Raw genomic sequence first — 26273 nt, forward strand, 5'->3', positions numbered from 1 at the left:
ATAGAGCATTTGTAAACTTTGCTATACATGTGTGCATAGTGAGTGGATGATTTTAAATTATTTGTCCTAGACTTAGCACAAATATTCACAAGCTTCTTATAATTATCAATACATTTGGTTAAGGTTGAATCTAAAGATGAAATACAGTTGTTTACATGATTTCACTCTTTATTTTGCACATTTGTATTGATAATAGAAGTAGACAAAGTATGATTATTTTTGAAAGAATCAAATTTATTTCTAATAGTTTCTACTTCTAAAATGGTATTATTCTTTTCATGAGTTAAACTAGCAATAGATAAGGTCAAATTTTCATTTTTTAAACTTAGCTTATCATTGTTTTCTTTAAGCATCATATTTTCTTTTACAATGATATCAAACTTGGAAGCTAGCGACTCATGATCGGATTTTAGTTCAACATGCTAGCTTTTAAATTTATATAATTTTTATGCAACTTGTTATAGGCATGCATTAATCTTTCATATGCACATGCGAGAGCATCTATAGATAGTTCATTTTCGGAGTCCGATTCGCATACAACACTAGGGCTATCGCCTAGTGGCCATGTGCATGATGATGCTCTATTTGAACTTGAAGAAAAAGCCATCAAAGCTCGTCAGATTGCCTCAAAGTTTCTTTGATGTGCTTCTATGAATTTCCATAATGTGTAAACACTATCAAATGAATCAAGCTTGTTAGAAAATAATGAGTCAAAAACGTTAAGCAAAAATTCTAACAAAAGCTTATTCATTATAAATATTCTTTTGTCTTTGTCACTCCACTTGGATTTTCTCATAGTGGGTATAATATAAGAACCGTCAATAATTTCTCACAAATCGAAATGTTTAGATCTAACAAAAAGTTTAAATCTAATACACCATTAGGCATAGGGGAAATTATCTATTCTAGGAGCAATATTAATGTCATAACCTAAGCTAGGTGTACCATGCATATCCATGATATATAAATACAAGCAATATAAAATTATCAAAACTAGATTAAAAAAATCAAAGTGAGGATATTTGACTCTAGGCGGTTAAGCCACAAATCAAAGAGCACCAAGCTCTGATACCTTATAAAAGTACCCTAGAGGGTTAGAGGTGAATAGGAAAATTGCTAATTTAATCTGATATTAATACTAAATTAAAACTTATTAACTTATATCCTAACAATTTATTATATATAATAAGATATGTGTAAGGATTTGTAATTGTAGGTAATAAAAATTACCTTTAATCACTATCAGAGAAGTTCAGAACAAGACTGCTAAAACCTCGCCCGAAATACCTGAAAAAAGGCGAAATGCTGATATCTCTCAAATCGGAAGGAATTTGGTAAAATGGATAGGAGCAAACCAAACCCTATAGGGTTAATTTGGTTGGCTCTGTCTCGTCGAGATAGTCAATTTTCATATATAATTCGTCAAATTTCGACTTACGGTTTGAAAGTTATGACCTGTTCTTTGTGGCATGTTCTGGAGCTCGCTTGCATAAGTCATGCTCTCCTGCACAACCTCGCCTGATTGTTTGAAACTCGCCTGCATGATCTAGGCTCACCCGAAGGCAAGATTGCTTGCACAACCTCACCTATAGAGCTTGCCTGCATGATCCAGGCTCGCCTAAAGGCTGAAGCTCGCCTAAAAAAGGTGAAGTCCACCTGTAAGGATGTCCGCCTGCAAGGCTAGAGCTCGCCTGAGCATTGAAGCTCTCCCGAACTAAGCGAAGCTCGCCTGTATAGCTTCACCTATGAGGCTAGCTTGCACAGCTCGCCTGAAGACCTAGCTCTCCTGTATGATCTAGGCTCGCCTAAAGGCCGAGTTCGCTTGTAGCACCAAGGCTCGCCTTCATGCCAAAGCCCCCCAAGCTCACCTGAAAGCTCGTCAGCTCGCCTAACAGGCCAAGCTCGTCTGCAATGTCAAGCTCGCCTGTACGGCTGGACCAAGTCAGCCACTTGAGCTTAAAACGTGGGAGTGAGTACACCCACTCCCTATGATCTAAGGGATGGAGTATGGTTCTCCTCACCTCTAATGGTCACATCCCAAGATTTAAGGGATGGAGTTATGGTCCCCCTCAACCACAATCCCATAATTTGAGGGAGTGGCCATGCTTCTCCTCCACTATAAATAGCTAACGATGGCTATCAAAGGAGAGGTCTTGAACTCTTGATCAAGACCGAACCTATTTAGCTCCTTGGCAATCAGTTCTCTTAAGTTCTAAGAGAACCAAGCCTGGCCCTTGGCAAACTCCTTGGCAATCAGCTTGTTCGTGATCTCGTTCGAATCCTCAGCTGAAGAGGACCGAACTTTGAGATCTCCGCGTACTTAGGCTCTGAGCAATCAAGCAATTGCTCGGCCGTCAAACTCATCCAACCAAGCTTCTACTGCGTACTGAAGCTCCAACTACAACTTCAATCAGATTGTCCATGGGAAGTAAACTCGGTGTGAGAACTGAGCGAGGTGTCCTATCGTTACCAAAAAACCCACGTTAAACAAGGAGGGCATTCGCTCCGCTTTTGTTATAATTTCGATTCATTAGTTTTTAATAAGCTATTCTTATCAATACAAATGAGCCCCCCGTTTCGAGAAATTAAAATTTACACCTACAGAAGATGGCGACCACAGTGGGAGAAACCGTTCACTCAGATGAATTGATGGTTGCACAGTTCAATGAAATTGCGAAAGGGACAACTGTTGAGTCCCTAGTGATTAAGTTCGACCAAGCTAAGTACGAAGAGTACTTATCTTCTTCTTCCTCTAGCGGTAAAGCAACCCGCTGATACTGTATAGTTGTGCGTGTGCCCTAGCCCCAAGTGGCCAAGGCAACCACGCCCAAGAGCTCTACCCAAGGAAGTACTGGGGGTTCTATCCCCCCTAAGGCTGTTGAGACCAACCAAGATGTCGAGAACAAATACAAAGTTCCAAAATCTGGCGAACTCAGTGTCCTAAGCGAGCTTGATAATTCAAGCGAGCTTCGCTCTACGAGCAAGGTTCCTAATTCTGGCGAATCACTCAAGTCAGGCAGGATTCGTTTTGCAGACCACGTTCTCAATTCAGGTGAACTGCATCAATCAGGCAAGCCCACCTACTCAAGCGGGCTTCGCTCCATTTGTAAAGTTCTCAAATTTGGTGAACTACCCAAATCTGGCGAACTCTACAGTTCGGGCGAGCTTCCTAAAACAAACAGACTTTATCAAGCTCGCCCACAAGTTCAAACAGGCGAACTTCACCAAGCTCGCCTGACGGCCCAAGTTCGCCAGATGGCCAAACTTTGCGAACCTCGCCTGAAAGAACTGGATGTTGAACCTCGCCAATGGGCTCTAGGTCGCCAACCACGCGAATCTTGCTTGAATGAACAGATGGCTGAACTTCACCAACAAGCCCAAGCTCGCTTATCTAGACAAGGTCACCTGAGTTCAACGCTTGGGAAATTTCCCGAGTGTTCCCATTTGGACTCCCTTGAGTCTCCTCCATTTGAGAGTTCAACGCTTGGGAAATTTCCCGAGTGTTCCCATTTGGACTCCCTTGAGTCTCCTCCATTTGAGCGCCAACAGTCGGCTGAGGTTCAAGCTCGAGTGTTCCCATTTGGACTCCCTTGAGTCTCCTCCATTTGAGCGCCAACAGTCGGCTGAGGTTCAAGCTCACCTTGAACCTCACCTGAACAACCAGTCGGATCGACCTTGCCAGCAGTCGACTGAAGGTCGCCCAAATGCTCGAGCTCACCCACAGTCAGCTAGAGCTCGCCCATATTCCAGACCTCGCCTATCTCGGCAAGGTCGGTTGGATCCGACACTTAGGGAATTTCCCAGGTGTCCTCATTCTGACTCCTTTGAGTCTCCTCCATGCGATTGCACGATTGGTCCTTCTGACGCTAAGGGTTGCTACCACCAACCCATAGGGGATCTCAGGGATTATCAGATTTGCAAACGCATTCTTCACGAGGAAAACCCTCAGTACAATTACGAGAGACTCATCAAGGTAGTACTTCGGGTCGCCAATGTTCTAAGGAGCCAACGCCATCAGCGTTTGTGAGGCTTTCTCAATAGTCACCTAAGCCGAGACCTCTCCGCCAGAGATGCCATCATCAAAGAATATGATATTCCTATGATGTGGAGCTCCCCATCACAATTGTCAATATGACAGGGAAATCTGAGGCTATTGAGCGTGAAGGTATCTACCAACACGCTCGCACCCGAATGGGGTTGGCCATCCCGTTTGACTACACGTGCCTAGCTTATGTCTCTGACGACGATGACGATGATTGCTCGGCAGTGGTGACATCACAAACCTTAAGCTCAGTTCAGGGCGAGCACACAAATGTGCACATGACCGACATCCTTGATGAGATATCTAGGAGACTCGACGAGCAACAAGCAACCATGGATTCCCTGAAGGAGACGTTGGAACAGCTTCTGAGCGAGAAGAAGAAGAAGAAGAGAGAGAGGACTTCGTGAGCTTCGTATAAATCCTCAAAGCACAAAGAGCGGATGCCTACTCCTTCTCACTCCTCATCTGAGTCATCTGGAAGAGCATCATCTTCGGATCATAATCCAAGAGAGAAAAGACTTGACGACTTCCAAAGTCAACTCAACTTCTTGAAGCTCGAGAAGCACATGAACGAGCTGGGGGTTGTCAGACTGTATCCAATCGAATAGGATACTGTCTCCTACCAACGAAGTTTTAGCCACTGGACCTCCTGCAATTCGATGGCAAGGGTTCTCCTACTCAGCATATTTACTACTTCCAGGCGCAGACTAGACACATAGTGGGGAATGATCCCATTATAACTCGACTGTTCATTAGTACCCTCAAGAGGGTCACTTTTGAATGGTTTCGCAGATTGGAGCCTGGATCCATCACTTGCTAGAAGGACATGGAACGACTCTTCATGTCCAGATTTTTCGACGATGATGAAGAAGTATCTGTGGCCACCCTACTAGCTACAAAGCAGAGGAAGACAGTCTGTAAGCAACTTTATCAGGAGGTTCAGGAACCGATCACTGTATACACATGATCGGATTTCCAAGGACACTCTCATTGAGATGTACCGGAGCAATCTCTCCATCAACATTCTGTCCAACATGGGTGCTGTCATAGCTTGCTCATGGAAAGACTTAATCCGCCAAGGAGAACAAGTCGAGAGCATGCTCAAGCGCATGGATGTTGAAGAGCCATATGAATTTTAAGGAGGGGATGACCAAGACATCTTGATAGTGGAAACCACTTCCTCATCCAAACCCTCTTCAAAACAGAGGGGCACTGCTTCGAAGCTCAAGAAGCCCTCGATGGCATTTTCCGAGTTCACTAACTCGGACCCAAACTATAGGGCCGACTACGAAGACTTCGCTACTATTGACTAAAGATTATCAGTGATGTTTAATTGCGTTAATCGCAAGAGAACCTATAGCCAACAGCAACTTCATTACCCATTCATAGTGGAGACGTTCTACTCGAATGGGTAACGTGTCGGCAGAAGATTTCATCCAAATCTTCCACCTGGTCAAACCTTCCTACAGTTAGGATCAAAGCCAAGTTCCCTCGCCAACCTTTCTAATAAGATGGTGGGTCCCCAAAACTATCAAGTTAACTGCCACCTCTGATAGTTATTTCTCCATCAGTCTCATTCAACTGGACGATGGGTCTTATTAAATTATCAAGTTAACTATTACCTCTAATAGTCTTCTCTAAATTTCTCCCGTCGATCTTTCCAATAGGACGATGGGACCACTCTTACTATCAACTTACCAATCCTCTTTAATAGGATGATAGGTCCTCAAAGTCGCTCCAATCACGACAACCAAATCAACTCACCAGTCCTCTTCAATAGGATGGTAAGCCCATAGAGTTGCTCAAATCGCAACAAACAATCCTGTCATGTTAACATCACACCTCTAAACATAATCTACTTACCGACTCTCTTCAATAGAGTGGTAGGTCCACAAAGTCTCTCCAATCGCGAAAATTCCTATCAGGTTAACGATTACCTCTGATAGCCGACACCGTCATTCCTGCGAATGACGTTGTCCGATCAGTTATCATACTTATATGTCCCTAAACGACCTGATCCGTTCCAAGCATTCTAATATCTTTAGAACAATAGATGGGTAGTAGCCTACCATGCGATGACTCCTATAACGATCAATCGTCATACTCATATGTCCCTGAATGATTTGATTCCCCCTAGCACCGTCTTTCCCGCAAAAGTCGTTGTTGTTTGATAATGGCCTACCAAGCGATGTGCCTTTATCCAAATAGTAGCGTACCATTTGATGTTCCGCTATTTCGAGTTCGTCTTTGCCCCAAGAGAAGACAAATCGGGGTTCGTCTTTGCCCTAAGAGAAGACAAATGAGGGTTCGTATTTGCCCTAAGAGAAGACAAATCAGGGTTTATCTTTACCCCAAGAGAAGATAAGCTTCTCCTTGACTCCAACAGGTATACGAGTATAAACTGTTTCCCAAGCCTTCAATTGGTATATAAGGCTAAACTGTTCCTTACCTTTGACGGGAAGTTCCTGGAGAATATTCTTAAGGATAACCCAACAACCTCCAACTGGTATACGAGGCTAAACTGTTCCTTACCTTTGACAGGAAGTTCTTAGATAATATTCTTAAGGATAACATGGCAACCTCCAACCGGTGCACAAGACTAAACTACTCCCTTTCCTCCAACCGGTGCACGAAATGAAACTGTTCCTTTCCTGTGACTAGTATACTAGGTTAAACTGCTCCCTACACCCAAACGCCTCAAATGGCTAAGGATAAAGGAGAAATCTTAGCATTGAGCCTAAGAGAAGCTCCTCAACAACTTACCATTCTAAGGGTAAGAGCATGGCTAGTCCAACTCAAATAGCAGTTGGTAAAGACAAATCAAGTCCATTGATAGCCGAGGGTTTGCTAAAAATCCTAATTCAATCCGCCGAGTTCGATTGGAAGGTACCTCGCTCCATCTGAGTAGTGATCACTTTGCAGGTCTTCATATCCAAAGTGTTGCAGACCCTATGTAGCCTGATTTAGGTCTAAAAACTTTAGAGGGGGTTCTGTAGGTAATAAAAATTACCTTTAATCCCTATTAGAGAAGTTCAGAACAAGACTGCTAAAACCTTGCCCGAAATAGCAAAAAAGGGGAAAACGCTGATATCTCTCAAACTGGAAGGAATTAGGTGAAATAGACAGGAGCAAACCAAACCCTATGTGGTCAGTTTGGTTGGCTCTATCTCATCGAGATAGTTAATTTTCATATATAATTCGTCAAATTCTAACTTACAGTTTGAAAGTTATGACCTGTTCTTCGTGACATGTTCTGGAGCTCGCCTGCATAAGTCAAGCTCGCCTGGACAACCTCGCCTGACAGTTTGAAACTCGCCTGCATGATCTAGGCTCACCCGAAGGCAAGATCACCTGCACAACCTCGCTTGCAGAGCTCGCCTGCATGATCCAGGCTCGCCTGAAGGATGAAGCTCGTCTGAAAAGGGTGAAGTCCACCTGCAAGGCTAGAGCTCGCCTGAGCATTGGAGCTCGCCCGAACTAAGCGAAGCTCACCTACACAGCTTTGCCTATGAGGCTCACCTGCACAGCTCGCCTTCATAGCCTCACATGAAGACCTAGCTCACCTGTATGATCCAGGCTCGCCTAAAGGCCGAGTTCACTTGTAGCACCAAGGCTCTCCTGCATGCCAAAGCCCCCCAAGCTCGCCTGAAAGCTCACCAGCTTGCCTGATAGGCCAAGCTCGCCTGCACGGCTGGACTGCTAATCTAATCCGATTAAATACCAATTAAAATTAATTAATGAGTTATCCTAGCAAGTATGAAATACCACAAGATATATAAGCTAGAATAAGCAATATGAACAATGAGATATATCCTATATGATGAAATATATATGCAAGGATATATAAACTAACACAAGGGTAAACAATATGAAACAAGATAGAGGATGATATGAATAATGAGATAATGGCGATATGAACAATGAGCACAAATATAAATAAACACCAAAGCACACTCAAACACAATCAAATGATCACGGAGTTTGGACCTTCCGTCCTACGTCTCCGTTCCCCACTCCCGGGGAGAAATCCACTATCACAACTGGGTTTTCTACGTTCACCCGAATAACGTTTACACCTCACACTCGGTTTTCTAGCTAACCGAAAACTTTACAATCGACACTCTTGCAATCACACTCTACACCCTCACAAGTGTTGGACTTAGCCGTGTCTTCCTCAAGTGCTCGGTTACAACCTCTCCCTAGGCTCGTCAACCGATGCCACTCCTCTTGGAACGATCCTTGACTCTCACCACACACTCCTCTCGGTGTACAAGTGTATTACAAAGTGACTCTCACAATTAGGCTCAATACTATAATTGATTGTTCTCAACTATGGATGAGAACACAATGAAAGCTCACACTCAATGTTACAACTCTCACAACCCTAAATATATTATGAATGCAAATACAATAAGCTCAAAGTGGGTGTGTGTAACAATGAGTAAATAAAATCAAATCAACTAAACTCAAATATAAAATCTAGCTTAAGAACAATGATAATCAAACAAGTATATAAATGTAAAGCTAGAGTTTGAGTTTAGAAAACTTCTCAATTGATAACAAGAGATGGAGGGAGGATAGTTGGAAGCTCAAACTCCAATAGATAATCTCCTCAAGCTCTTGTGGAATTGATTCACAAAACCGAAAAACTCAAATGCTTAAAAGCTTCTTAAAACAAACTTAAACAAACACTAAACAAGTTTAAACCCTTGTTAAAAAACTTCTTGGATTGCCAAGAGAAAGCCAAGAAAAAGACCAAAAAACCACTCTGCAATAGCTCTAAAAATAGCCGTTGGAATTGAGTTGACAGTGCGGCGGTCGACCGGTGCGGTCGACCGCGAGCAACGAAAAATAGTGAAAAAGAAACTGGACAAGCGGCGGTCGACCGCGAAAGTCTCTGGACTGCGTTCGGTCGACCGTCACGGTCGACCGCGAGCCATAAAAACAAAATCTGAGTTCTGAACTCATGGGCGGTCGACCGGTGCGGTCGACCGCGAACAGATACACAGGAAAACAGGTTTTGAAAACAGATTTTTTGACTTTTGGAAAATTGTTAAAAATAACAAATGAAGTCCAAAAAATATGAAACTTTGGGAAATGTATATAAACATGTAAATGAACATGTTACAAAAAGAATTTTCCAAATTACATTTCCCATTTGTGAAAAATCATCATTTTACAAAAATAGTCCAAAACACGAAAATGTAAACATGTGAATTTTGACAATTTGGCTAAACCATGTTTTAAAACTTTGCACAATGATTATATAGACTTAATAAAATATGTATATGATTATTGTTAAGTCCAAAAACAATGAATACCATATTTTCACAAAATTGCATATTCTATGCAATATATACTATATATATATATATATATATATATATATATATATATATATACGAAGAAACCAATAAATGTGTGTGTATATGATATTGAGCTTAGAGTATCTAACACACATAATATAAAATCTAAACTAGATTACCCAAGCTTGATCTTGATCTTCAATAAGCTCGACTTGGTACACTGTGCGGATGAAGCTGAACTTGGATCTTGAACTTGAATTTGCATAGCTTCAACCACTATTCCACCAACCTCCATTTGATATGATCGTTATGGCGCAATCTATCCATCCTCCAACACGTTGTTTGCCTAGAATAAATACGAAAACATAAACACTAGACAAACAACATTAGAAGTAAATTGTTTGTTAAACATCATCAAAACAAGTAGGCCAACACAAGTCAGCCACTTGAGCTTAAAACATGAGAGTGGGTACACCTACTCCCCATGATCTAAGAGATAGAGTATGGTTCTCCTAACCTCTAATGGTCACATCCCAAGATTTAAGGGATGGAGTTATGGTCCCCCTCAACCACAATCCCACAATTTGAGGGAGTGGCCATACTTCTCCTTTACTATAAATAGCCAACGATGGCTATCAAAGGAGAGGTCTTGAACTCTTGATCAAGACCAAACCTATTTGGCTCATTGGCAATCAGTTCTCTTAAGCTCTAAGAGAATCGAGCCTGGCTCTTGGCAAACTCCTTGGCAATTAGCTTGTTCGTGATCTCGTTCGAACCCTTAGCTAAAGAGGACCGAACTTTGAGATCTCGGCATACTTAGGCTTCGAGTAATCAAGTAATTGCTCGGTCGTCGAACTCATCCAACCGAGCTTCTGCTACGTACTGAAGCTCCAACTGCAACTTCGATCGGATCGTCCAAGGGAAGCAAACTCGGTGTGAGAACCGAGCGAGGCATCCTATCGCTACCAAAGAACCCACGTTAAACAAGGAGGGCATACCCTCCGCTTCTGTTGTAATTTTGATTCATTAGTTTGTAATAAGCTATTCTTATCAATACAAACAAGACCCTCGTTTCGGGAAATCAAAATTTACACCTACAGTAATTAAAAAATGGGTGATATAAACATGAACATAAGATATAAGAGAGATATTGCACAAATAACAATCTCAAACACAAGGTAAATGATTATGGAGTTCGGTCGACCCATGACCTACGTCTCCACTCCTCACCCTCGGGGAGAATCTCCACTATCTTAAAAATAACTACACAATTCGATTTTCAATGCTCATCGATAACCTATACAATCTCACACGATTATTAATACACAATACACTCCTCTACGTGTTGTCCTAGCCCGTGTCACATTCCTCAAGTGCTCAGAATTACTACCTCTCCTTAGGATTTACAACCGATGTCACTCCTCTTGGAGTTGACCCCATCCACTCACCAACCACTTCGCTAAGTGTTCTTGTGTATTAAAATGTATTTTCTTGACAATAAGACTCAAATACAAAGGATTTGTTCTCTAACAAGAATGAGAACAAAATTAAGCTCACACTCAATGAATCACCACAACCCAAATTATATTTAATATAATACTAAAAGCTTAATAGGTTGTGTGTGTAACCAATGAGTAAAATGGAATATAAACTCAATTAAAAATCTAGCTTATAGAAATGATGAACAAAATATAATTGCTAGAGATCGAGTTTAGAAAAGCTTTTCAGAAAACAAGAGAGATGGAGATATAAAATTGAAGCTCAAACTGAAATTATCTCCTATTCTTATGAAACTCTCTTCACATAAACCATATACTTAAAAACCTTTAAACAAACTTGCAAAAACTTGTTGTAAACTTTTCTGGGATAAATCAGAATGTTGAGGGTAAGGGGTATATATAGGTTCCAAGAACAAACCCCAAAAACCCAGAAAAATCCAACAAAAACATCAAAATCCCTAAAAAATAGGAAACTAGAAACTAGCCTTTACAGTAGCCGTCAATCGACTGATGGTACTGTTCAGCCGACTGATGAGTGTAGGCATCAAAAATTGCCTATAGGTCTCCACAAACAGCTCAGTGTTAAGGAACGACAATGAACGTCACTATCTGGTTCACAGGGGTTCGATTGACGTCGGTGAACGCTTGAAGTGAATCGACGAATTTCGGAATAACAAAGGCACAGGCTAATCGGGAGCCCCGCGATGTTTACAAAAGGAACAACGCCCTTCGTATCTCGTTCATCCTACAGATAATCCAACCATTGGAGCTGATAGAACTCTTCGTCAGACTTCCAACGCACTTCGAATCACTAAAATCCGAGTTTGAACGAAGAATTTACAGCGGAAGCGGACGAATGCACCTCAACGGAGCGTCTCGGTCAATGTGAGACACCCCAGGGGTGTCTCGGAATTTCTGAGACACCCCAGGGATGTCTCGGATTTTCTGAGACACCCCAGGGGTGTCTCGTAGGCCTTATTTTTTGAGATCTGGAATTTTGGAGAATTGGCGAAGCCCTGCCGGAGTGAAGAGTGATCGAGCACTTCAACGCAAGAGGAGTTCTTCGTCAGATCTACATCACCCGTACCCGATCCTTAGTATTATCCCGTTGTGGTAATACTAAGAAGAGCAAATATCTCGCTTTTATCGAGATAGGCGCTTCAAGTTTCTAGATCTCCTCGCGGATCGACGAAGCTCTGGATCAGATCTGATTGCCAGGTAGTCCACGGATATCGACGTCCCCGTCACAGGCTAAAGACCCACGCAAGCAAGAGACGACGAACGGATCTTGTGTTTATTTTCAAGAAAGTTGTAATTTTTATTTCTTTGTTGTTTGAATTCATTTGTAATGTTTGAAGTTTTAATGAAATCAATAATGAAGACAACTTTTGACGAAAACAAACTGGCGACCACAGTGGGAGCCAACGGCCTCGCTGCCGAGGCCGTCGTGACGCAACCGGCCTTCAAGATCCGGGTGAACGAAGAGATCGAATACGAATTCGATCAACAAAAGTTTGAAGAGTACCTCTCGTCCTCCTCCTCCAGATTCGCCTCTCCAAACAGGCGCAGGAAGATTTCATCTTCCAAGGGTGCTCGCGGGCCCTCAGGATCGAAGATCCAAGATCCCCTCGCCGCCGTTGTCTAACGTGGTGGAAGCTGCAGATCCAGATCTCCCTTCCGCCGCGAAGTCAACTGCTGAAGGTGTTCCCACCTTGTCAAAGAGGGCACGCCAAAGACGGTGCCAACGCCTTGCGCGACAACTGGCCAAGGCCGCAGAATCGATGGACGGGATCCGCTACAATGAGGATCTAAAGTCCAGACAGCGCCAAGAGCAACAACGGCGCACAACCAACTCCTCCTCCAAGACAGAGACGAACGAATGGGTTCGTGTCAAGAGGACTCGCTCAACACTCGAAGAGCGAATCAAGAAACGCCGCGCATTGCTTGCGCATGCCCGAGTCCTTCTGCAGAAAGCGGAAGAGATGCAGAAAGAAGAGATGGTCAAGAAGCCGTCAAAACACAAGCAGATGTGGGTGCCAAAGGCAAAGCTGGCGCCAAAGGAAAAAACGGACGGGATCGCCGTCCAACCTTCATCAAATCCAGGTCCCGTTTCCCTTGCCCCTCCGGCGGAGTTAGGTAAGAATGTGGGTCTTCCTAGATCCAAGGTTCCTTTGAAAGGTTGTCTCGGTCCTTTACCGGAAAACCGAGGTAAAGCACCTGTCAAAGAGCGATTGGGACCGTTGAAAGGTCCACAAACAACAAACCAGACTGGGGGTCGTGCTAATCCCCCCAAGAAAGATAATAGGGGGAAAGCCCCTATTACCGACCGCATTGGATTGCATGTCGAAGTTCAAGAGCCCGTTAAGTTTTCACGCTCGCAAAAGCGTAGACTTGAATGAGCGACTTTTGAAAACGCTAATAAAGCGTCATATCCCAAGAGGGAAACACATTCGTCGGATGATGATGGTGTTATACCTGGGAAGTTAGGCCAACACTCTGTGGGTTGCTCCAGTTATCAAACTGATGAGTTGTACTATAGAGCTGGGGGTGCGGGTAAGTCTCGAAAGAGAGATGCTCGAGACACGGAATCCCACTATCCGTGTGCCAACATAATCAAGGCGGTGCTGTCAGAATGCTGCTGCACTAAAGCCCCAAGGAGAGTTTCGGTGTTCGAGAGAATTTCCACCGGAACGTCCGAGACTAAGCCAAGGCATTTCCGTAGGAAGAAGCCTGTCCGCCAAGAGGACGAATTCCTAGAAGTGTCTGCTAATATGACCGGCAGAGGGAAATCGACACGACACTCTAGCTCAGATCAACTTGCCGAAACATCCCAACGCATGACTCGATTGCGGTCAGAGATCAATACGCGAAAGAATTACCAAAGAATGCAAAAGGGATTTCCTTTGGAAGAGGAGGTTTCAGATGCCGATTCAGACTCCTGCTCAGCTATAGCATCCGATGACACAACATCTAGTGCGGGGCAACCCTACGAGTCGCTTATGATCAGCGCCGAACAAGTAACCAAGATGCTTGAAGATGCCCTGACTAAGCAGAAGGAAGCTTTCAAGTTCGAGATGGAGATGGCCATGCAGCAGATGAGAGAGATGCATGACCAGCAAATCGCGGCTCTGACAACTCACCAAGGAGAACCCAGTCGTCGCAATAATCCGAATCAAGATGAGAATGAACGGGAAGAGGAAAATGCCAACATGAACATCCCTCCCATCAACAACAATAATGGAGGTTGTCCCTCGGATGATAATGCGAAAGAAGATCATGTTACCCCTCCCCGAAACCACTCGAAGACAGATACGAGTGAAGACAAGAAAATGAAGGACTTGAAGAGCAAAATCAACGCGTTGATGAATGCTCAAGAAGTGAAGAGGTCCGGCATACCATGTCCATACCCAAGGGAGTGGGAATCAATTCCATACCCGGCAAAGTTCAATTGTCCCACTTAGGAATAATCTTCGGGAATGAACCCTTAATGGTGCGGTCATTCGTTGGCACTCTTCGCGGGGAGGCCTTCGATTGGTATCGTCGCCTCAAGCCGGGGAGTATCAGCAGTTGGGATGACATGGAGGACATGTTTCTAATGAACTTCTTCGACGACGACACCGAGATTTCAATCGGCACTCTATTTGATGAGAAGCAGAAGAATGGTGAGACAGTCGAAAACTTCGTGAAGAGATTCCGAAATAAAGCAATGAATTGCAGGGATCCAGTCAGCGAAGATTTCATCCTCGAGACCTGTCACAACAATCTAATTGCAGGGATCCGGTCAGTGAAGACTTTATCCTCGAGACTTGTCACAATAACCTTTCATTGGACATCCTCGAAGCTATGGGAATGGCACCACCAAAGACCTGGAAGGATCTGAAGGTGCGAGGAGAACGAGCCGAGCGATTCCTTAAAAGGAAGAAGGTGGAAAGGGGCCAAATAGCTAATAATGCCCCGCAACAGAACTTTGTCCCTAAGGGAAAAGCACATGCGAATGTTGTGGACGCGAATCAAACATTCGAGGTGCAAGCGCAACCACAACAGCAGCAACAAAAGTCGCATCAACAATCAAGGTCACAACAGCAATCCCGAAGGCAGCAAAAGACTTCGGAACCGAAACTCCAAAAAAGTATTCCTTCAAGGACGAAGACGTTCCAGCCATCTTCGAATCCCTCCTTGAAAACAACAAGATCAAGCTACCACCTATCGTCAATCAGGAGGAAACTGACAATACTGCGGATCCGAAGTACTGCGCATATCACAGGAGGATCCTTCATCCCACCAAGGCGTGCTTTACTTTAAAGAACAGCATCCAAACCTTGGTTGAAGCTGGCGTTATATCGCTCAATTAAGTCAAAACAAGACTCCAAAGAGTATACGAGTATAAACTGTTTCTCAATCCTCCAACAGGTGCAAGAGGTTAAACTGTTCCCTGCATACTCCAATAGGTATATGAGTCTAAACTGTTTCCCACTTTTGAAAGTACTGTGCATACCACAGGAGGGTTCTTCATCCCACCAAGGATTGCTTTACTCTCAAGAATAGCATTCAGACCTTGGTTGAAGCCGGCGTTATAACGCTAGGGTAAGCCAATTGAGAACGACAACACTCCGAAGAGTATACGAGTATAAACTGCTTCTCAAGACTCCAAAGAGTATACGAGTATAAACTGTTTCTCAATCCTCCAACAGGTGCAAGAGGTTAAACTGCTCCCTGCATACTCCAATAGGTATATGAGTCTAAACTGTTTCCCACTTTTAACGGGAAGTTCCTAGGGAATATTATGCTAATATTCTTAAGGATAACCCGGTCAGGTAACTGAGAATAATCGTTACACCCAGTTTTGCAAGGAAGCTGGGGGTGGACGATTCATGTAACGGGAAGTTCCTAGAGAATCATATATTCTTAAGGATAACCTGAACATGCGATTGAGGATAACGTACTCCTCGTTACACCCAGTTTTGCAAGAAAGCTGGGGGTGGATAATTCGTGTAACGAGAAGTTCCCAAAAGAATGTTAATATTCTTAGGGATAACCCAATCATTGTAGAAGTGATGAATAAGAAATTCTTGCTCGAATTCAGGTCAGTGGAACGTTTCTTCTTATTATCAAAATTCTCTAACTCTTATGAGTTATTTTTGTGAGATGAGATCCAATCCTCTGATAGGTTAATCTTTCCTCACCAAACCATCTGCTGATCAAACTAATTGACGGTGGATCCACCAACATTTCCATCTGCCAGTCATTGGCATTTCTCAGACTCAACATGTTAGGTCCTAATCACCTAGCGTTAAAGTCCTTCTCTGAGTGATAATACGAGTTGGCACTTTCTTTGCTAACTGTATTCCACTTTCTTTGCTTTCAGGTCAAACCTATCTCTCGATTACTTCCATGAACGAGAGGTCCACTTTTAAATTGAACGATCAAGCCTGTAAAAGATAAGATCATCTCAAAACTCCCACTCTCACTGTCTACCTGGTCAAACCTTCCTATAGTTAGGGCCACAACCAAAGTCCCCTCTCGATTCTTTCCATGAACGAGAGGACCACTTTCAAAAAATTGAGCAATCAAACCTATAAAAGTTAGGATTGTTCCCGATCTCACTTAGTCAAGCCTACAAATAGTTAGGACTAAGACCGAGTCATTCCTTTTCGATAAACGAAAATCCGCCTTTGTTCCTTTTTCCACCAAACCTATAAAAGTTAGGGTCGAAATTGGGCTTTCTCCTCAATGAATGAGGGATTCTTTGGGTTCAAATGACCAATCCTATAAAAGTTAGGGTCGTTTGAACCTTTCTGATTCTCGGAGTGGAGATCCCACTCTTAGTTTCATCATTTCAGATTCCCGACTGTAGATAGAATATAAAATTCTTCCTCTTCAGTCCCGGGAGATAGAATATAAAATTCTTCCTCTTCCGTTTCCCAATCCGCCTTTATTCTGATAAAGGACACAATTTTCAATTTCCAATCCGGGCACTTTGTGCACGGGGAATTTTATCTCAACTCCTAAGAAGGGATAAGTCATCGCCTAATACGCGGTGCAGGGTATCTTTTCCCTATAAGAAATGGTTAAGCCTTTGTATTCAAAATCATAGCATCAAGTCTAAGAGAAGCAATTCTCTTAGCACAACGTTACATGTGAAACGAGTTTTAATAATTCACATGCTAGCCCGATTCAAACGGTAATCGGTAAAGGCACGTCAAATCCGTTGATGGCTGGGGGTTTGCCAAAAATCCCAAAGCCTATGTCTAACACACATGGCCGGTTAGTCTTTGACCGTAAAAAGGACAAAAGACCACATATTCAACATTGTGGCAGGTTGATATTAATAACACCATAATCCGTGCCTCACACGCACGGGGAATTTTATCCTGAATCCTAAGTAAGGATAAGTCAGCGCCTAACACGCGTTGCCGGGTAGTCTATTCCCGTGAGAAAGACGAAGTCTACGTATTCAATATCGTAGCACTAAAAGGGTTAACTCTTTTAGCTTAAACGTCACATAGGAGCGGACTTAAAAAAATCCAACAACATTAAAATAAGATCCACAAATGCAGATGAATCAGCTTTAACAGTTGGTCCTGCAACCCCGACACTTGGGACCACTGTGCTCCAATACCTTAAGAGCTTAAACTGTGTATACTCCAGTAAACGTACGAGTATAAACTGTGTCAACGTTCGACGTTCGAAACCCTAGGGTCAACGCCGGTCAACGCGTAACCCTAGGTCAACGCCAGTCAACGCGTTGCGACCAAAAAGTCAACCGTCGACGTTCGAAACCCTAGGGTCAACGCCGGTCAACGCGTAACCCTAGGTCAACACCAGTCAATGCGTTGCGACCAAAAAGTCAACATTCGACGTTCGAAACCCTAGGGTCAACGCCGGTCAACGCGTAACCCTAGGTCAACACCAGTCAACGCGTTGCGACCAAAAAGTCAACATTCGACGTTCGAAACCCTAGGGTCAACGCCGGTCAACGCGTAACCCTAGGTCAACGCCAGTCAACGCGTTGCGACCAAAAAGTCAAAGCTTCGATGTTCGAAACCCTAGGGTTAACGCCGGTCAACGCGTAACCCTAGGTCAACACCAGTCAATGCGTTGCGACCAAAAAGTCAACATTCGACGTTCGAAACCCTAGGGTCAACGCCGGTCAACGCGTAACCCTAGGTCAACGCCAGTCAACGCGTTACGATGAAAAAGTCAACATACGGTGATCTGAAACCCTAAGTCAGCACGATGTGACAGAGATATTCAATTCAAAGTCAACTCAATGACACGAGCCAAACTTAACTCACTGGTGGTAGACTCACGACTCCGACGACGGCCAGGCGATAAACGCAGCGCCGGAAGAACTTCGGTTATTCGTCAAAGCATCGAATAGACCGAAAATCGAAGGAGCCAAGAGTTGAAGCTAACTACAGGACCTTTACGCCGACTGAAGGCTGGATCAACCACATCCAAAGTATTCCAGCCTCTTCTATAAAAGAAACGAGTCTGGAACGCTTTGGAGGGGGTATCTGTAGGCATCGAAAATTGCATATAGGTCTCCACGAATAGCTCAGTGTTAAGGAACGACAATGAACGTCACTATCTGGTTCATAGGGGTTCGATTGACGTCGGTGAATGCTTGAAGTGAATCGACGAATTTCGGAATAACGAAGGCACAGGCTAATTAGGAGCCCCGCGATGTTTACAAAAGGAACAACGCCCTTCGTATCTCGTTCATCCTACAGATAATCCAACCATTGGAGCTGATAGAACTCTTCGTCAGACTTCCAACGCACTTCGAATCACTAAAATCCGAGTTCGAACGAAGAATTTACAGCGGAAGCGGACGAATGCACCTCAACGGAGCGTCTCGGTCAATGTGAGACACCCCAGGGGTGTCTCGGAATTTTCGAGACACCCAAGGGGTGTCTCGGATTTTCCGAGACAAACCAAGGGTGTCTCGAGTTTGGTGAGACGCCCTCCAGCACGGATTTGGGCCTTTAAGCCGTTTTAACCGCTCCGCAACCCCTCAAGCCTATAAATACAAGCCTTAGGCCTCATTTTTTCAGATCTGGAATTCTCGTGCCTCGGCGAAGCCCTGCCGGAGTGAAGAGTGATCGAGCACTTCAACACAAAGAGAGTTCTTCGTCAGATCTACATCACCCGTACCCGATCCTTAGTATTATCCCGTTGCGGTGATACTAAGAAGAGCAAATATCTCGCTTTATCCGAGATAGGCGCTTCAAGTTTCTAGATCTCCTCACGGATCGACGAAGCTCTGGATCAGATCTGATTGCTAGGTAGTCCACGGATATCGACGTCCCCGTCACAGGCTAAAGACCCACGCAAGCAAGAGACGACGAACGGATCTTGTGTTTATTTTTAAGAAAGTTGTAATTTTTATTTCTTTATTGTTTGAATTCATTTGTAACGTTTGAAGTTTTAATAAAATCAATAATGAAGGCAACTTTCGACAAAAAACAATGAGCTAACTGTTGGTTATCGTTCAAAGCCCGTCGGTCGACTGATGCACAATCAGTCGACTGATGAGCTTCTTTGGTCGACTGATGGGGATCAGTCAACTAAGTAGAAACAAATGACAATTTTGGCGGGTTTCTTCTGTCGACTGGTGACCCTTGTCAGTCGACTGAAAACATGCACATGGGCTAGTTTGAATAGAAAGTCTAATTTTTGAAGTGCTTTTAAAAATAGTAAATAAATTTCAAAAAATATAAAACTTAGGAAAATGTTTATAAACATGAATACAAACATGTTAGAAAATAAAATTTTCAAATATCATTTCCCATTTGTGAAAACTTATCATTTTACAAAATCTTAAAAATACATGTTCGTTAAAACATTTGATTTTGACAAAATGACTTAAACTAAAATTTTGAAATCTTTTGAATTGTTTTATGGACTTAGGAAAAGATGTAAACTAGGATTGTTTAGTCTATAAACTAAGAATATAACATTTTCTCAAAAATACACATATTATGATAAAAATGAGAAATACGTGTGTGTATAAAACTGAGCTTAAAATATTATCAACAAAATATAACTCCTAAACTAATATACCCAAGTTGATTGTGTATGAAGCTTGCTCATGAATCTTTGACTTGAATTGGATTAGCTCCATTTAATATCATCGTTACGATGCAAATCCACTCAACCTGAATACTTATAGGAGAAAACAAAAATACTAGAAAACACGATTTTAAATTGTTTGTTATTCATCAAAACTAGACTAGATAGTAGGCTCATAAACATGAGTTCTAACAGGTAGTCACCTTGCTCTTGCAAGATCATTGTCGCCGCTTTATCTTAAACTCTGAAGGTTTGGGGATTGAATTAAGACGGGAAACATGGATTCTTTGACAAATGGAGACTTACATAGGCAATTTAGTTGAACTAACAATAATATCTCCTTTAGGGCCGAGCAATACTGACATTGTTGTGCTCTCTCTTAAGAGAGGAACTCCCTTAAGTTAGAAGGAGTATCAACATGGCTATTGATGCGATGGTCACTCTTTTGGAATGTAGGTTCACTGGTCTGGCTTTTGGCAATATGATAATGTGACGACCCTGGTTTCACACGAGGCTGCAGTCCAAGGTGAATCCAAAGATGTTAAACATGCCATGCACCTAACATTGTACAACATTACGTTTCACCATCACAGTAATATCTCTCTAGTGGAATCAAATAAAAATAGTGTAAATACAAGCAGATATAAGAAAGACAATCATACAATGAACATGATAAAGGAAAGAGACGTCATAAAAATCTAAAATCATGTTCCAACAGTAGTATTAACAAGTCTCAACTAAAGAAAAAGACATATCTCCAATAATATAAAATAAGAAGTAAATAATCTCAAGCGTAAGAATCAACTGAAAATTATATAGGCTCTCATCCTCCAAAATGAAATACAAGTCTAGAGATCATAACTAAACAACTGTAGATTAAATCTACTACGAATAAATGATGGTGACTATGCTGAAAGTTTGTCAACCTGCGACTCTCTGAAACTCTGATCCGCTATCTGAAAAGAAGGGAAAACAATAGTGTCAGACCGCTAGCAAGATCATCTCGATCCTCCCTCAGGGGATGGGCTACTAAGTATAATGGAGGCTCTACCTAATATGCATAGTCTACTTAATTCATTTACCTAGCACTAACTGGAATTTATATTTAGAAATTCACAACACTAGACTGTGTTGGCCTTCTTGTTTTGATGATGATTTAACAAACAATTTATATCTAATATTTTTTATCTAGTGTTTGTATTTTATTATTTATTATAGACAAATAATATGATGGAGGATGGATAGAATTGCACATTCACGATCATATCCAATGGAGGTTGGCAGAATTGTGGAGTGAAGCCTACGCAATTCAAAGTTAAAGATTCAAGTTTAAGCTTCATCTACAAGTGTACCAAGATAGAGCTTTGTTGAAGATCACAAGATTGGGTAAATTTAGTTTTAGGTGTTATATTATGTGTGTTGGTACTTTAAGCTCAATATAATATGCACACACATTTTATTGGTTTCTTTGTGTGTGTGTGTGTGTGTGTGTGTGTGTGTGTGTGTGTGTGTGTGTGTGTGTGTGTGTGTGTGTGTGTGTGTGTGTGTGTGTGTGTGTGTGTGTGTGTGTGTTCAATATTATATTCACACACATTTTATTGGTTTCTTTGTATATATATAGTTATATATATATATACATAAGTTAAGTTTTGGTTTCTATGTATATTTAGTTATATATATACATACATGGTTTTGAGTTTTTAAGTTTTACTATGAAACAATTAAATACAATTAAAAATAAATTTCTTGTTACATACTTACATGCATATATATGATTTCATCAATATCAATTTTATTTAGTTCAATGAAATCATATTTTCTTTTGAAATGTTTGCAAAATATGCAATTTTATGAAAATATTATTTTCTTGGTTTATGGACTTAATAACAATCATATACATCTTTTATTAAGTCTATATAATCATTTTGTATTTGTTCGCGTGGAAAACCGTAGCTTTCCATATGTTTACATTTTCATGTTTTAGACTATTTTGCAAAATAATGATATTTTTCATTTGGGAGGTCCTTTTTAAAAACCAGTTTTTGTAGCATGTTTATTATCATGTCTACAATTATTTCCCAAAGTTTTATATTTTTTGGAATTTATTTGATATTTTTAAACAAGGTTTTAAAATAAGAAAACTGTTTCAAACCTATCAAATTGCATATATCTGTTTGCGGTCGATCGCCACGGTCGACCGCCCCTGAGTCTAGAGACTTAGTATGTTTCTTGATGGCTCGCGGTCGACCGTGGCGATCGATCGGATGCAGTCCATAGAGTTTCGCGGTCGATCGTCACGGTCGATCGTCTGTTGTCCAGAGTCAAACCCTGGTTGCTCGCGGTCGACCGCGAGTTTTCCACGGTCGACCGCCAATCGCCCAACTGCTAGTTTTGGTACAGAATCAAATTTCTAGTTCTTAGGATTTTTGGTCTTTTCCTTTGGGGTTTTGGCTGAGATTTTGGGAGGCTATATATACCCCCCTTGCTCTCATCTTTCACGGATAACTAAGAGAATGTTTTAAAGAAGTTTTAAAAGAGTTTAAGTTTGTTTTAAGTTTGTTTAAAGGGTTTGTTTTGTGAAAACAATTTCACAATAGCTTGAGGAAGATCGTCTACATTGTTTGAGCATCCAACTCTTCTACCTCTCCCTCTTGATCTATAGAGAAGTTTTTTTAAACTCTATTTCTAGCAATTTATTGTTTTATTCATAAATGCCCATAAGCTAGATTTTAATTGAGTTTTGTTGATTTGATTTCACTCATTGTTTACACATACCCACTTGAGCTTATTGTATTTTCATACATAGTATATTTAGGATGGTGAGAGTTGTAACATTGAGTGTGAGCCTACATTGAGTTCTCATCTATTGTAGAGAACAAATCATTTGTTATATTGTGAGATTGTAAGGTTTCGGTGAGCTAGAAAACGAGTGTATTGTTGTAAAGTTTTCGGTGAGCTAGAAAACCGAGTGTGAGGTGCGAGGTGTGAACGTTGATCGGCGAGCGTTGAAAACCGACATTGTGAGGTGTAAATGTTATTCGGGTTAGCATAGAAAACCTGGTTGTGATAGTGGATTTCTCCCCAGGAGTGGGGAGCAGAGACATAGGACGGAAGGTCCGAACTCCGTGATCATATTGTGTGTTTACATTGTTTATTTACACTATCACTCTTATTTTATTTACCCTTGTGTATATCACTTATCCTAGCTCACATATCTTGTTGTATTTTATACTTTCTAAGATAACTTGTTAATTAGTTTTAATTAGCATAAAATCAGATTAGATTAGCATAATACCCTAATCACACCCCCCCTCTAAGGTCTAATGGACTGGTACATCGAGTAAAATAACCCAAACAAGGAAACCCTCGTATATATATCATGTGTCTCAAGTTGTGGGTTTCTAAATATAATTTCCAAACTAAGAAAACAATACATGACTATACCATTACAAACAATGTCATAAATGTCGACCAAACACCTCATACTACCATTGGTAGATAAAAATGTATACCAATACACAATCTTGTGTAATCAGATTATGTAATCCACAATGTGCAACACCTCAATAATGCTACGTCAAAAACTCCGTAACCACTTGCAAATCAGGTAATCAACTATTTCATAAAACCATTATTCACTAAAATTCTACAACTCATCGCACCACGGTGCAGATCGACAAATAAGTACATCGACCTCTGTGCATAACCATACAGAAACAACAAAATATAAGTTCATCAACCTCTATACATACTCATGCAGAAATAACGATGCAATACGGAGTGAATTCCATCGCGGTACACTGACTCACGCACTCAATGTGTAGTCCATCTATGGTCTCCTTGCGGGGTTCCGACTAACCCCACTCAAGCACTCATAACTATAACAAACTAATCTATAACAATCGTTACTTGTGACGACGCAAAATATTTGACTATTCTAGTTAAGAGGTTCGTATGTACTCAAACTCAGTACGTGTACTCTCTTGAATGTGCGTGTTTATCCATGTACGACTTGCACTTTGCATTCGCAAATCAAACATGCATAAAAGAAATAAGTGTTCATAGACAAGACTAGATCAATCGACCGACATAGCTCTTCAGTCGACTGATCGGTGACATGCACAACAGAAAACCTCTCATCTGTCGACAGAAATTCATGGTCGATCGACCGACCAGACCGATATTGTAGGGTTTTGTGGTATTGTCTGGATTTTCTCCAAATTCATACTTTTATTAACATGATTAGCATAACCTGATTTAAAACTCTTAAACACTTTGCAAAAGATTAGTCAAAATAGAAACACATCACTTAGATTTATGGATCTAGGGTTTAAACATCCTAATAAACAAAATTCTTGATTAATTTGATTAACTAGGGCTTTAAACCAAACTAGAACATAAATTAATCGTTTATTTATAGTTCTAATGATCATGATCATCTATTCTTATTAATTACAGATTAGTTCAACTGTTCTCTTCATTGGTTGAAGATCTAACACCACAAGTTATGTTTTTAAAACATGGAATTAAGTTCTAAACATAAGATTAACTAATTAGATTTATTAAATCATGAAAAACTATTGAGGATAGGTTTGGAGGAAGATGATCTTGCCTTTCCAAACATGTTAATCTTCCACACGCAAGCAAGATTCAATTCCTTGTCACCAAATGTCGCGGATCTCGCCGTCCTCTCGGTCAAACTAACAAATTATGGTTAGGGTTTTGAGAGGGAGATAGAGGCTGCTAGGGTTCAGAAGTTCTGATGAAAAAGAATAATTTTTCGTGAAAACATGTATATATATACCCTTATATGTAATTGGGCCCAAAAATTAAACCGACCTAAAATCTGCCTGGATGTGCCCGTCGGTGGACTGATGCTTAGTATCGATCGACTGATAAGCCCCTATTAGTTGACCAACGCCAACCATCAGTCGACCGACCAGAGGATATTCAGATACAGTTTTTTGATCTATTTTGTGCATCAACCTCATATATGTGTACGTATTCGATCTAAACTCGATTTTAGACGTGCTAATTCATCCCAAAATAGTTTCACACACGACAAAACTCATCCATTATCATTTTTAAAATGATACTTCAAATGTATATGGGCTTTTACATTCTCCTCCCTTAAAAGAATTTCGTTTGCAAAATTCCATAGTCGTATCTTAGAGATTAATAATACGAGAAAAGTATGTTAAGGGGATAATCCAGACAAGGAAACCCTCACATACACATTTCGTACCATTAATCTTCAGATATGAATCACAAGTAATATTTACACCTAGCAATCTAGAATGTAAATACTCTCACTTAACCCTTAATTAAACAGAACTAGTAGGTCAGGTAAAAAATCCAAACAAGGAACCTTCCATGTATACCATGTGTTCCGAATAATTAAGAGCTAAGTGTTTATATCCCATTCCAGCATTAAATGTAAATGTGGCTAGATCACCTCATTCCGAGGTCAGAGGTGAAAGTTACAGTTAAAATACCAAAGACTATTTTCCCAAACAGACTGAATCTGTGTTATTAGTAGTCTACTACTAACCTTAGTAGTCGACTACTAAAGCCATTAGTCGACTACTAAGGCTATTAGTCAACAAATCGGGCTGATTTCCATATTTCTATTAGGTTTTGGGTCAGTTTTGGTTTATTTTCAAACCCAGGTTTAGCCCTAAGTATATAAACATGTTTAGACCATTTTTCCTAAGATTTTTCACGTGAATTACCAGCCACCATCTTCCTTCAAATCCTAGAGCTTGTTCTTGGTGTTCCTCGAGGAGATTCGAAGGAAACAAATTGAGCGGATGGTGAGATCGCATGCTTTTGAGCGAGGAGAGAACTTGCACATGTGGCCAGAGGCTCGACACGACATTTCAGGCAAAATCACTTGCATCCAAACCTGCACCCTTAGTTAATCAATGATTTAAGATGTTTAAATTGATCTTTTACATGTTTAGATCTTAATATAATGTGAAAAATATGAGAATTTTGATATTAACGGCAATTAAATATTAGATCTATATGGTTTTCTTACTGTTTATGATAGAAACGTGATCATAATCATTAGGTTTGTTTCAAACTTCATTTGTATCTTGTTTATTATGTTTTAATTATGCTTAAACCCTAGATTTAGGACTAAATGAGTTTAAATGTTAATTAATGATGATTAAACCCTAGGTTTGGTATAATTAAGTTCTATAAATGTGAATAAATAAATTTATATCTGTTCTATGTTTCATGTAAGCATGTTTATATTTTTATATCGATAACTAGGGTTTATGTCGATAACTAAGGTTCATGTGAGATATTTGATTATTTGGGATGTTAAGCTTGATTAGATTGAAT

Source organism: Asparagus officinalis, chromosome 4 (assembly GCF_001876935.1).
Source record: "Asparagus officinalis chromosome 4, Aspof.V1, whole genome shotgun sequence".
NCBI lineage: Eukaryota > Viridiplantae > Streptophyta > Magnoliopsida > Asparagales > Asparagaceae > Asparagus > Asparagus officinalis.